An 11,710-nucleotide genomic window follows, 5' to 3' on the forward strand; every position below is an offset into this window, starting at 1 on the left:
GGTTTTCTCTTCTGTTCCATTGATCTATGTGTCTTTTTTTGTACCAGTACCATACTATCTTGATAATGACAGCTTTGTAATAAAGCTTAATGTCCAGAATTGTAATGCCAGCAGCTTTAGTTTTTCTTTTTCAACTTTCCTTTGGCTATTTGGGGCCTTTTCTGGTTCCAAGGATTATTTGTTCCAGCTCTGCAAAAAATGTTTATGGTACTTTGATAGGGATTACATTGAATGTATAGATTGCTCTAGATAGCCTAGACATTTTAACAGTATTTATTCTTCCAATCCATGAGCATGGAACATTTTTTTATTTCTTTGTGTCTTCCTCATTTTATTTCAAGAGTTTTATAGTCTTCAGGGTACAGATCTTTTAGTACTTTGGTTAGGTTTATTCCTAGGTGTCTTATAGTTTTTGGTCCAGATGCAAATGGGATTTCTTAATTTCCCTTTCTTCTATCTCATTGTTAATGTATAGAAATGCAAGTGATTTCTGTGTATATATTTTATATCCTGACACTTTAATGAATTCTTGTATGAGCTCTAGGAATTTGGGGGTGGAGTTCTTTGGGTTTTGCACATAGAGTATCATGACATTGTGAAGGGTGAGACTTTACTACTCTGATAATTTAAATACGTTTTTGTTGTTTTGTTGTCTGATTGCTGAGGTTAAGACTTCTAGTGCTATGTTGAACAACAGTGGTGAGAGTGGACATCCTGTTGTATTCCTTATCTTAGGGGAAGAGCTCTCATGTTTTCCTCATTGAAGATGATATTTGCTGTGGGTTTTCATATATGGCTTTTATGATATTGAGGTATGTTCTTTCCATCTCTACACTGTGAGGCGATTTAATGAAGAAAGAACGTTGTACTATGTCAAATGTTTTTTCAGCATCTATTGAGAGTATTATATGGTTCTTGTTCTTTATTAATGTACCACATTGATTGATTTGCAGATGTAGAACCAGCCTTGTAGCCCAGGAATAAATCCCACTTGGTCGTGGTGAATGAAGTATTTAATGTACTGCTGGATCCTATTGGCTAGTAAGAATTTTTGCATCCATGTTCATCAGGGATATTGGTCTGTAATTTCTTTTGATGGAGTCTTTGACTGGTTTTGGGGTCAACATAATGCTGGCCTCATAGAAAGAGTTTGGAAGTTTTCCTTCCATTTCTATTTTTTGAAACATCTTCAGAGGAATAGGTATTAACTTTTGTTTAAATGTTTAGTAGAATTCCCCTGGGAAGACATCTGACCCTGCACTCTTGTTTGTTACGGGATTTTTGATTATTGCTTTAACTTTCTTGCAGTTATGAGTCTGTTCAGGTTTTCTGGTTTTTTTTTTTTTCTGCTTCAGTTTGATAGTTTATATGTTTCTAGGAACGCATCCATTATTTGTTGGCATATAGTTGTTCATAATATGTTGTCATAATTGTATTTCTTTGGTTTGGTTGTGATCTCTCCTCTTTCATTTATTGTTTCATTAATTTGGATGTTTTCTTTTCTTTTTGACAAGTCTGGCTAGACTTATTAATTCTTTCAAAGAACCAGGTCCTAGTTTCATTGATCTATTCTACAGTTCTTTTGATTTCTATTTCATTGATTTCTACACTATCTTTATTAATTCTCTTCTGCTGGGCTTAGGCTTTATTTGCTGTTTTTTCTCCAGCTTTTTAGGTGTAAGGTTAGGTTGTGTATATGAGACTTCTTATTTCTTGAAAAAAGGCTTATATTGCTATATATTTCCTTCTTTGGATCAATTTGCTGCATCTCAAAGGTTTTGAACAGTTGTGTTTTTATTTTGATTTGTTTCCATGATTTTTTAAGATTCTCCTTTAATTTCCTGGTTGACCCATTAATTCTTTAGTAAGCTGCTCTTTAACCTCTAAGTATTTGAGTTACTTCAAAATTTCCTTTTGTAGTTGACTTCAAGTTTCAAAGCATCTGAAAATATTCAGGGAATGAACCCAGTCTTTTGGTACTGGATGAAACCTGATGTGTGACCCAGTATGTGATCTATTTTGGAGAATGTTCGAGGTACACTTGAGAAGAACTATATGCTATAATTTGTTCCAATCTACCTCCTGGCCTCCTCTCTTTTTCTTCTTCCTCTGGGACTCTGTTTATTCTGATATTGTTCTTCTATATGGTATCATTGATCGCTTGAATCCTCCCCCTGTGATCCAGTCATTGTTTCTCTCTTTTCCTCAGTTTCTTAATTCTCCATCATTTTAACTTTTATGTCACTGGTTTTCTCTTCTGCCTCATCCTAGCAGTTAGAAGCCTCATTTTTTATTGCATCTCAATAAAACCCTTTTTGATTTTGACCTGATTAGATTTTATTTCTTTTATTTCTCCAGAAAGTGATTGTCTGGTGTCTTCTATGCTTTTTTCAAGCCCAGCTAGTATCTTTGTAATTGCTGTTCTGAATTCTAGCCCTGACATTTTACTAATACCCATAGTTGTTAAGTCTCTGGCAGTTAATAGTGCCTCCTGTTCTTTTTTCTGATGTGATTTTTTCCATCTTACCATTTTGTCCATTTATACATGAATAAGAAAGCAGAATACAAATATATCAACCAGACCCCAGAAGGTATAGACTAAACAAATTAGAACAGGGTAACAAACTAGGTCCTGGGTATATTTCGATCTGTTGGAAGAAACTAGAACCCAAAATTGTAAAGAAAGAAAAAAAAATACACACACACACACACACACACACATATATGTGTTGTATGTATGATGTATATATATATATTATACATATTATGTATATAAACACACACATATATATATTATATATACACATATATATAATAGATATACATACATATGTGTATATATACACATATATACTTTATGTATGTATATATATATATATATATATATATATAGTCAAAACAAAACTGAATACAATGAAAGGAGGCCAAAAATGAAGGGGAAAAAAATATATATATATATAATGTAAATGGAAAAAATAGGGGAAAAAGGCATAGTTTGTCAACTTAATTTTTTTTTTTTCCTTTTCAACTTAAAGGCTCAAGAAACTTGAGGGGAAAAAAAAAAACCAACCTTTAAATTCTATATACTATTTTCTTCTAACACTGGAGTGTTTCAGTTCTGTGTAATTGGTAAACTTGGTATTTACCAGATGTTCCTGCTGGTCTTCTGGGGAGGGAACTGCTGTCCTTTTTCTCAGGTGTCTTTGCCCAAGGTGGAGTTACATGGCCCTTCCCTGGAGCTTTGACTCAGTGTAAGTGACTCCAGTTCTGGATTGCTTTATAAGGCTTTTGTTCCCTGAAGGCTTTCCATGCAGCTTTAGAGGATGAAAATAAAAGTGGTGGCACTGAATTATCCAGCCCCAGAGCTGAAATATCATGGCCCTGACTCTTCAGTGTGCCCTCAGGGAAAAACAGTCAATAATTTTTTTTCTCCCTGGTTTCCATCTACACTCTGTGTACACCTAGCCTGTCACCAAGCATTTTTTTCTTGGGCATGTGACCCCATTTCAAGTCTCCAAACTTTTCAGACTCCTGTGGTGCACAACCCAGCAGCTTGAGTCTCTAAACCCTGCAGGTTCCTGTAGCATCTACCCATATCTATTCTCCCAGGGAAAAGAGGGGGTGTCTCACCCAGTGTTGACTGATTGCTGGGCCCTTGCTAGGAGAGTGGTTGCCTGACAGTGCCATTGTTCAGGGTTTATGGTGACACTGAGCTGAAAGCCTGCTTCTCAAGTCACTGGCTTCTCCACTCCAATGCTTAGGAACACAGCTGTACTCTGGCACCCCCATTCTTTCTGTGACCCCAGGGATCTTGAAACCACAGTGTCCCACCTAGGATTCTACCCCACTTTGCCACCAGATGCCTTTCAGGCAGGAATGTCCCTCACTGAAGCAGACTTCTCAAATAATTCCAATTTTGCACTCTGCTATTATATCACTTTCCAGTAGCTGGCTTATGAAGGCTCCTTCCCCCCCGTGCTTTTCTTCCCATACATTGCCTTGGATTCACTTCTCCACTCCTCCTACCTTGCAAAAAGTGGTCACATTTCTATTTGTATAATTGCAGCAATTCTTTTCTTAGATCTTTGTTTTAGTTCACAGTGTTCAGAATTATTTTATAGCTATCCACCCGAATTCCAGGGACTCAATAAAGTTAGGGTCGCTACTCCTCTGCCATCTTCCTCCAACTCCAGTTCAAACACATTTTAGAAGAAAACTTTACTCCCTCCTCCACATCTTATATATATGCTCTCATTTTTTTGCATCTTTATATTCAAAATTTTGTTATGTCTAATTATGGTCATTATTTTGTTTGACTGGAAGGAGTCCTTTTAACATTTCTTCTCAGGCTTGTTTAGTGATGATAAACTCCTTTAGCTTTTGTTTCTCTTGGAAATGTTTTTATTTCTTCCTCATCTGTGAAGTATAACCTTGCCAAGTAGAAAAATCTTTATTTTTCCTTTCCACACTTTGCAAGCCACAAGGGAATGGCATAATTCATTCAAAGTTTCTGCTGAAAAATCAGATGATATCCTTATACATTTTCCCATGTAGGGCACTTTTTGCTTCTCTCTTGCTGCTTTTACTATTCTTTTTGTCTTTGATGTGATATGGTGTGGACCTCCTTGGATTCATCTTGTTTAGAACTCTCTGTGCTTCTTGGACCTGAAGGCATTTCTTCAAATAAATTTTCTACCCCTTTCTCTCTCTCTTCTTATGCTGGGACCCCTACAATGTGAGTGTTTATTCACTTGATGTTGTCCAGGAGATCCCTGGCTTACCCCCATTTTTTAGAATTCCTTTTGCTGTTCAGCTTGTGTACCTCCCATTATCCTGTCTTTAGATTGTTATCACATTCTTCTGAATCTGCTAATCTCCTGTTTATTATCTCTAGTGTGTTTTTCATTTCAATTATTATATTCTTCAAATCTGGTTCTTCCTTAGAGTTTCTCTTTATTGGAGGTATCACTAAGTTCTTCTGCTCTCCTTTCCAGCATCTTGATAATCATTACTTTCACTTCTTTATTGGCATATTGCTTATTTCTGTTCCATTTCCTTTTTTCCTGAGGGTTTTTTTTTTTTTCCTGGTCCTTTTTTTGGAGCACATTCCTTGGTCTCTCCATTTTTCTTGACTTTCTGTGTTTGTTCCTGTGGATTAGTTAGAAGGACTCCTCTTAAATAGGCTGGAATATCCTTGTGTGTCACTATATGTAGACATCCTTTCTTACCTTTAGTGGCTGGCAAGAACTGTGTCTTTATGTTACTCTTTTAAACTGTGGCTTATTTCCTATAAGAAGAAAATAATAAGAAAAAAGGTGACAAGAAAAGTACAAAAAAGAATGAAAAACAAGTACATTAATGGAAGCAAAGACAAATTAGAAAAACAAAATTTTAAAAATTTTAGACATAATACAAAAGAAAAAAACTCATTTTCTCTGCTCCAGCACAACAAAGGATGGTATGGACTTGAGGACTCTGGGCTTATAATGGCTGCCGGCTCACAGTGAGGACAAGATCTGCTGGTATTGGTGTCTGGACCCTACTCTAGTCTAGTCTAGGGGTGGAACATAAATTGACTTCTTTTCCACTCTTTGTTACCTGGAGAGTGTTCTTATAGCTCTTTGCATTTCTTGGTATAGTTCTAGTTTTTTTCTTTTTTCTGTTTCCAAAAACAGGGGAATCTATGGTGGGTTCCTCAATACTTTTCCTCTCTACTGCCATTCCATAGCACTAGAGTTCCTTTTGTTATCATGTCTCTTGAATTATTTTTTGTTATTCCCGCTTTAGTTGTGCAGAAGCTGTTTAGTTGTCCCTCTGTTCTACTTCAGAAGGTATTATTATATAAATAGCTATAATGTGGTATAGTCCTTTGAAAAGTTGAATTCATGGTCTTCCTGTGTTGCCATCTTAGGCTGGAAACTGTTAAACTCCATGAATGCATGCTCACTGAAAAATTCAAATATCTGAATGGCTTCAGAACATGCAAATTACTGGTCCCACTGAGTGTAGTTGTCCTATTATGACAAAAACTGTACATATAATAGAATTTCTCTTAATACAGAATTGTACTTTTAGAAAATATTTAACATCAATATGTTTCAATGATATAATTAGCCAATAACCTCTGTTACTGAAAATACAAGTGATTTTTTGTATGCCAAAAGAAGACTGTTTTTCTTTTGGAGACTTAATGGAGAAATGTGTTGTCATTTAAAACTATTCTGATAGGCAAACACCTACAGGAATACAATTCTTCAAAAGTTTATGGGCACCTGGGTGGCTCAGTGGGTTAAGCCTCTGCCTTTGGCTTGGGTCATGGTCCCAGGATCCTGGGATTGAGCCCCGCGTCAGGCTCTCTGGGAGCCTGCTTCCTGCTCTCTCTCTGCCTGCCACTCTGCCTACTTGTGATCTCTCTTTGTCAAATAAATAAATAAAATCTTTAAAAAAATTACCAGTAACATGTAAGAGAAAAGCACAACTTTCAAGTTATTTAATATCATATATTCCTATTTTTAATATAAATTTTATACTTAAATATCATGAATGCCTTGAAGGAGTAACAATTCCAGCTGTTTGTATTTAAGTATCTCACATTCTGGAATATGTACAAATTATTATAATGTGCAAAATAATATATTGAAAATTAAAGTCAGAAATGGTAAAATATTGGCCAATGGATATAAACTTCAAATTATAAGATGAGTAAGTTCTGATAATGTAATGTGTAGCATGGTGACTAGATTAACATGTTTCAAGTATATAATACAATGTTGTCAAGAAAGTAAATCTTTTCTTTAAAGCTTTTATTTCAGAGAGAATTGAGGGAGAAGGGAATGTAGACTCTGCATTGAGCACAGAGCCGGATGTGAGGCTTGATGCCATGACCAGAGCCAAAATCAAGAGCCAGATGCTCAACTGACTGAGCCACCCCAAGAAGGTAAATCTTAAATATTCTCACTGTGTATGCAAAATAGGAAATTATGTGAGTTGATGAAAGTGTTACTTAACTATCCTAGTGATCAAATATGCTTTATCAAGTCCTCACACTATATATCTTAAAACTAATGCAATGTTATATATCATATCTCAAGGAAGTGAGTAAAGAAAAATTATGCTATCTGAAACCAAACCAATCCCAAAATACCACATATTGTATTATTCCATTTAAATGAAAGGCCCAAATTTGTAACCATAGAGAATAAAAATAAGTTGTTGGTTGTCTGGAACTGGGAGGAAGGAGGGATATGGGGAATAATTGTTCATGTATACAAGGTTTCCTTTTGGGGTGTTATAGTAGCACAACACTGAATAAACTAAAGTAAGAGTACACTTTAAATGGTTGATTATATTGCATGTGTGTCTTAATAGAGTTTTTTCTTTAAAAAGGAAATTCAATGTTTAAGGATAATTTCTTTTATAAATGCATTAAAAATTCAAGTAACCATTGAGTTTCCTTTTAAAAAATAACCTGACAAAAAGAAAATATTTAGGAAAAAGAGAATGAGGTTTTTTTGTAATTCAAATAATTATCAATAATGGATTTCTTAAAGAAGAGATTAATAAATACCAAATGTGTATCTAGTAAGAGCATTTAGCTAAATATGGCATGAGAACACACATTTATTCATACTCTTAAAATCCCACTAAGAGGAAGGTATTTTAATGCATATAGTTCAAAGGAAAGTGTTTGAAATCAAAATCATCATTGATTCTGAGACCAAAAATGGATTGGTAAAAGGGATCAGATACATGAAATTAAATAAGAAGGTTTAAGTTGAATGGAGAGTATCAGTGTGTCAAAAGGTATAAATATAGGGGGTTATAAGAGTGTTTGGCACCCCAATTCTTCTTATCCAAGTCATTTGATCCCAAAATATTCTCCTAATCAGAAATTTATGGTATCTATTTGAAAAACTGGACTATCCCAGACCCAAGATCTTGCAATCACCCAATAAAAATGTCAGGTCTCCTGTTCAGTCACCCTAGAGTAAAGACCAATAATAAACAAATCTTCTAATTAAAATAAGCTTTCAAAGTTTTTTCTTAATGACTCTGTTACCTTTTGAAGGGACAGCATGGATTTTATTTTACTTAAGGAAATTTCTAGTGGAAACATAAAAAAAAGTAGACAAATAAAGGTGTCTGGAGAAACACTGGAAATTCAGAGCATATGTGAAAATTAAATCAGCAAAAACACTGTAAAGAATATCTTTAGATAAAAATATTGTATATATTATGACCATGCAGAAAAGAACAGTATTCTCTAAATAGAATATAGTCAAAGAACAAAATACTCTAGGACAAAGGCCCAGACAGCAAGTAATGAAAGATTAAAGGAAACTTGAAATAGATAAAATCTGTGGAAGATGAAGTGAAAATGGACAGTAGATGGAGGGAATTATCAAAGAAGTCATGAAAAAATTTCCCAGAACAGAAGGATAGGAACATTCAGCTTGTAGGCATAAGCCAAATATTGAGAAGAGTAAAACTTAGGAAAAGACATAGACCTTAGGAATACCAAGAAATACAAATCATAGTATCAGTTGTCTTCCAAATAATACTAGTTGCTAGAATATACAGAATGATGAGGAAGCATTTGTCCAACAGATATATATAAAGCTAGTCAATAGATCAGACATGAAATTATAATAAAGGTATTTTCTTGTAAATGATTAAAAGCTTAATATTCCTTTTAATTTTGTTGATTCTTTTCTTTTATTTTGATGAAGTCCCAATAGTTCTTGTTTGCTTTTGTTTTCCTTGCCTCAGGAGACATATCTAGCAAGAAGTTACCATGGTTGGTGTCGAAGAAGTTACTGCCTATATTCTCCCTCAGGTCCCACAGGGTCACAGAAGGATCGGGGGTGTCTGAGTGTCGCAGAGCTTGTGGGTATTGGATCAGGAAAACCGGCTACAGAGACAGAGCCGACAGTAAGCTCACAGCTCGGTGTTACCTTGAACCAGCCACAGGCTCAGTGAGCTAGGAGCACTGCCAGAGGTCAGGCAGACGGGAGTTACTGGGCGCTGTTCTCCGGGGGCGCACTGAGGAGTGGGGCCCTGGGCTCTTGGCTCCTCCAGGCCGGAGACCAGGAGGCCGCCATTTATATTCCTGTCCTCTGGAACTCTACAGAAAGCGCTCAGGGAACAAAAGCTTCTGAAAGCAAACCCTAGCGAATTACTCAGCCCGGCCCCTGGTAAGGGCGGTGCAATTCCGCCTGGGGCAAAGACACTTGAGAATCAGTACACCAGGCCCCTCCCCTAGAAGATCCAACAAGAAATCCAAACAAGACCAAGTTCACCTACCAAGAAGTGCAGTTTCAATACCAAGGAGAGCAGCAGAATACCAGAGGAGGAGAAACCAAAGCACGGAACTCATGGCTTTCTCCCTGTGGTTTTTTAGTCTTGCAGTTAATATAATATTTTTCTTTTTCATTTTTTGCCTCTTCTTCTGCTAAATTTTTTTAAACTTTTACCCTTTTCTTTTTTAACGTTTTTTAACTAGTTTATCTAATATATATATTTTTTCTTTTTTATACTTTTCTTTATTCGTTTTCTTTTTTAACTTTTTTTCTTTTTCTTTCTTTCTTTTTGAACCTCTTTTTATCCCCTTTCTCCCCCCTCAAGATTTGGATCTCTTCTGATTTGGTTAAAGCATATTTTCCTGGGGTTGTTGCCACCCTTTTAGTATTTTACTTGCTCCTTCATATACTCTTAGATGGACAAAATGACAAGGCGGAAAAATTCATCACAAAAAAAAAAGAACAAGAGGCAGTACCAAAGGCTAGGAACTTAATCAATACAGACATTGGTAATATGTCAGATCTAGAGTTCAGAATGACAATTCTCAAGGTTCTAGCCGGGCTTGAAAAAGGCATGGAAGATATTAGAGAAGCACTCTCCGGAGATATAAAAGCCCTTTCTGGAGAAAGTAAAAGAATTAAAACCTAACCAAGTTGAAATCAAAAAAGCTATTAATGAGGTGCAATAAAAAATGAAGGCTCGCACTGCTAGGATAAATGAGGCAGAAGAAAGAATTAGCAATATAGAAGACCAAATAACAGAGAATAAAGAAGCTGAGCAAAAGAGGGACAAACAGCTACAGGACCATGAGGGAAGAATTCGAGAGATAAGTGACACCATAAGACAAAACAACATTAGTTATTGGGATTCCAGAAGAAGAAGAAAGAGAGAGGGGAGCAGAAGACATACTGGAGAGAATTATTGGGGAGAATTTCCCCAATATGGTAAAGGGAATGAGCATCAAAATTCAGGAGGTTTAGAGAACGCCCCTCAAAATCAATAAGAATAGGCCCACACCCCATCACTTAACAGTAAAATTTACAAGTCTTAGTGACAAAGAGAAAATCCTGAAAGCAGCCTGGGAAAAGAAGTCTGTAACATACAATGGTAAAAATATTAGATTGGCAGCTGACTTATCCACAGAGACCTGGCAGGCCAGAAAGAGCTGGCATGATATATTCAGAGCACTAAACGAGAAAAACATGCAGCCAAGAATACTATATCTGGCTAGGCTATCATTGAAAATGGAGAGATTAAAAGCTTCCAAGACAAACAAAAACTGAAAGAATTTGCAAACACCAAACCAGCTCTACAGGAAATATTGAAAGGGGTCCTCTAAGCAAAGAGAGAGCCTACAAGTGGTAGATCAGAAAGGAACAGAGACAATATACAGTAACAGTCACCTTACAGGCAATACAATGGCACTAAATTCATATCTCTCAATAGTTACCCTGAATGTTAATGGGCTAAATGCCCCAATCAAAAGACACAGGGTATCAGAACAGATAAAAAAACAAAACCCATCTATAGGTTGCCTCCAAGAAACTCATTTTAAGCCCGAAGACACCTCCAGATTTAAAGTGAGGGGGTGGAAAAGAATTTACCATGCTAATGGACATCAGAAGAAAGCAGGAGTGGCAATCCTTATATCAGATCAATTAGATTTTAAGCCAAAGACTATAATAAGAGATGAGGAAGGACACTATATCCTACTCAAAGGGTCTGTCCAACAAGAAGATTTAACAATTTTAAATATCTATGCCCCCAACGTGGGAGCAGCCAACTATATAAACCAATTAATAACAAAATCAAAGAAACACATCAACAATAATACAATAATAGTAGGGGACTTTAACACTCCCCTCACTGAATTAGACAGATCATCCAAGCAAAAGATCAACAAGGAAATAAAGGCCTTAAACGACACACTGGACCAGATGGACATCACAGATATATTCAGAACATTTCATCCCAAAGCAACAGAATCCACATTCTTCTCTAGTGCACATGGAACATGCTCCAGAATAGATCACATCCTCTGTCCTAAATCAGGACTCAACCAGTATCAAAAGATTGGGATCATTCCCTGCATATTTTCAGACCACAATGCTCTGAAGCTAGAACTCAACCACAAGAGGAAGTTTGGAAAGAACCCAAATACATGGAGACTAAACAGCATCCTTCTAAAGAATGAATGGGTCAACCGGGAAATTAAAGAAGAATTGAAAAAAATCATGGAAACAAATGATAATGAAAACACAATGGTTCAATATCTGTGGGACACAACAAAGGCAGTCCTGAGAGGAAAATATATAGCGGTACAAGCCTTTCTCAAGAAACAAGAAAGGTCTCAGGTACACAATCTAACCCTACACCTAAAGGAGCTGGAGAAAGAACAAGAAAGAAACCC

At 36.1% G+C, this 11,710-nt stretch overlaps 1 long non-coding RNA gene across 1 annotated transcript; it reads left to right on the forward strand.

Moving 5' to 3' along the window:
* The first annotated feature begins 506 nt into the window (after positions 1-506).
* LOC116590305 lies at positions 507-10,651 on the forward strand. The gene is made up of 3 exons (XR_004285541.1): positions 507-595; positions 698-699; positions 10,641-10,651. It is a non-coding gene; the product is annotated as an uncharacterized LOC116590305 (long non-coding RNA).
* The last annotated feature ends 1,059 nt before the right edge of the window (positions 10,652-11,710 follow it).

This window comes from Mustela erminea, chromosome 1, assembly GCF_009829155.1.
Source record: "Mustela erminea isolate mMusErm1 chromosome 1, mMusErm1.Pri, whole genome shotgun sequence".
Classification (NCBI taxonomy): Eukaryota; Metazoa; Chordata; class Mammalia; order Carnivora; family Mustelidae; genus Mustela; species Mustela erminea.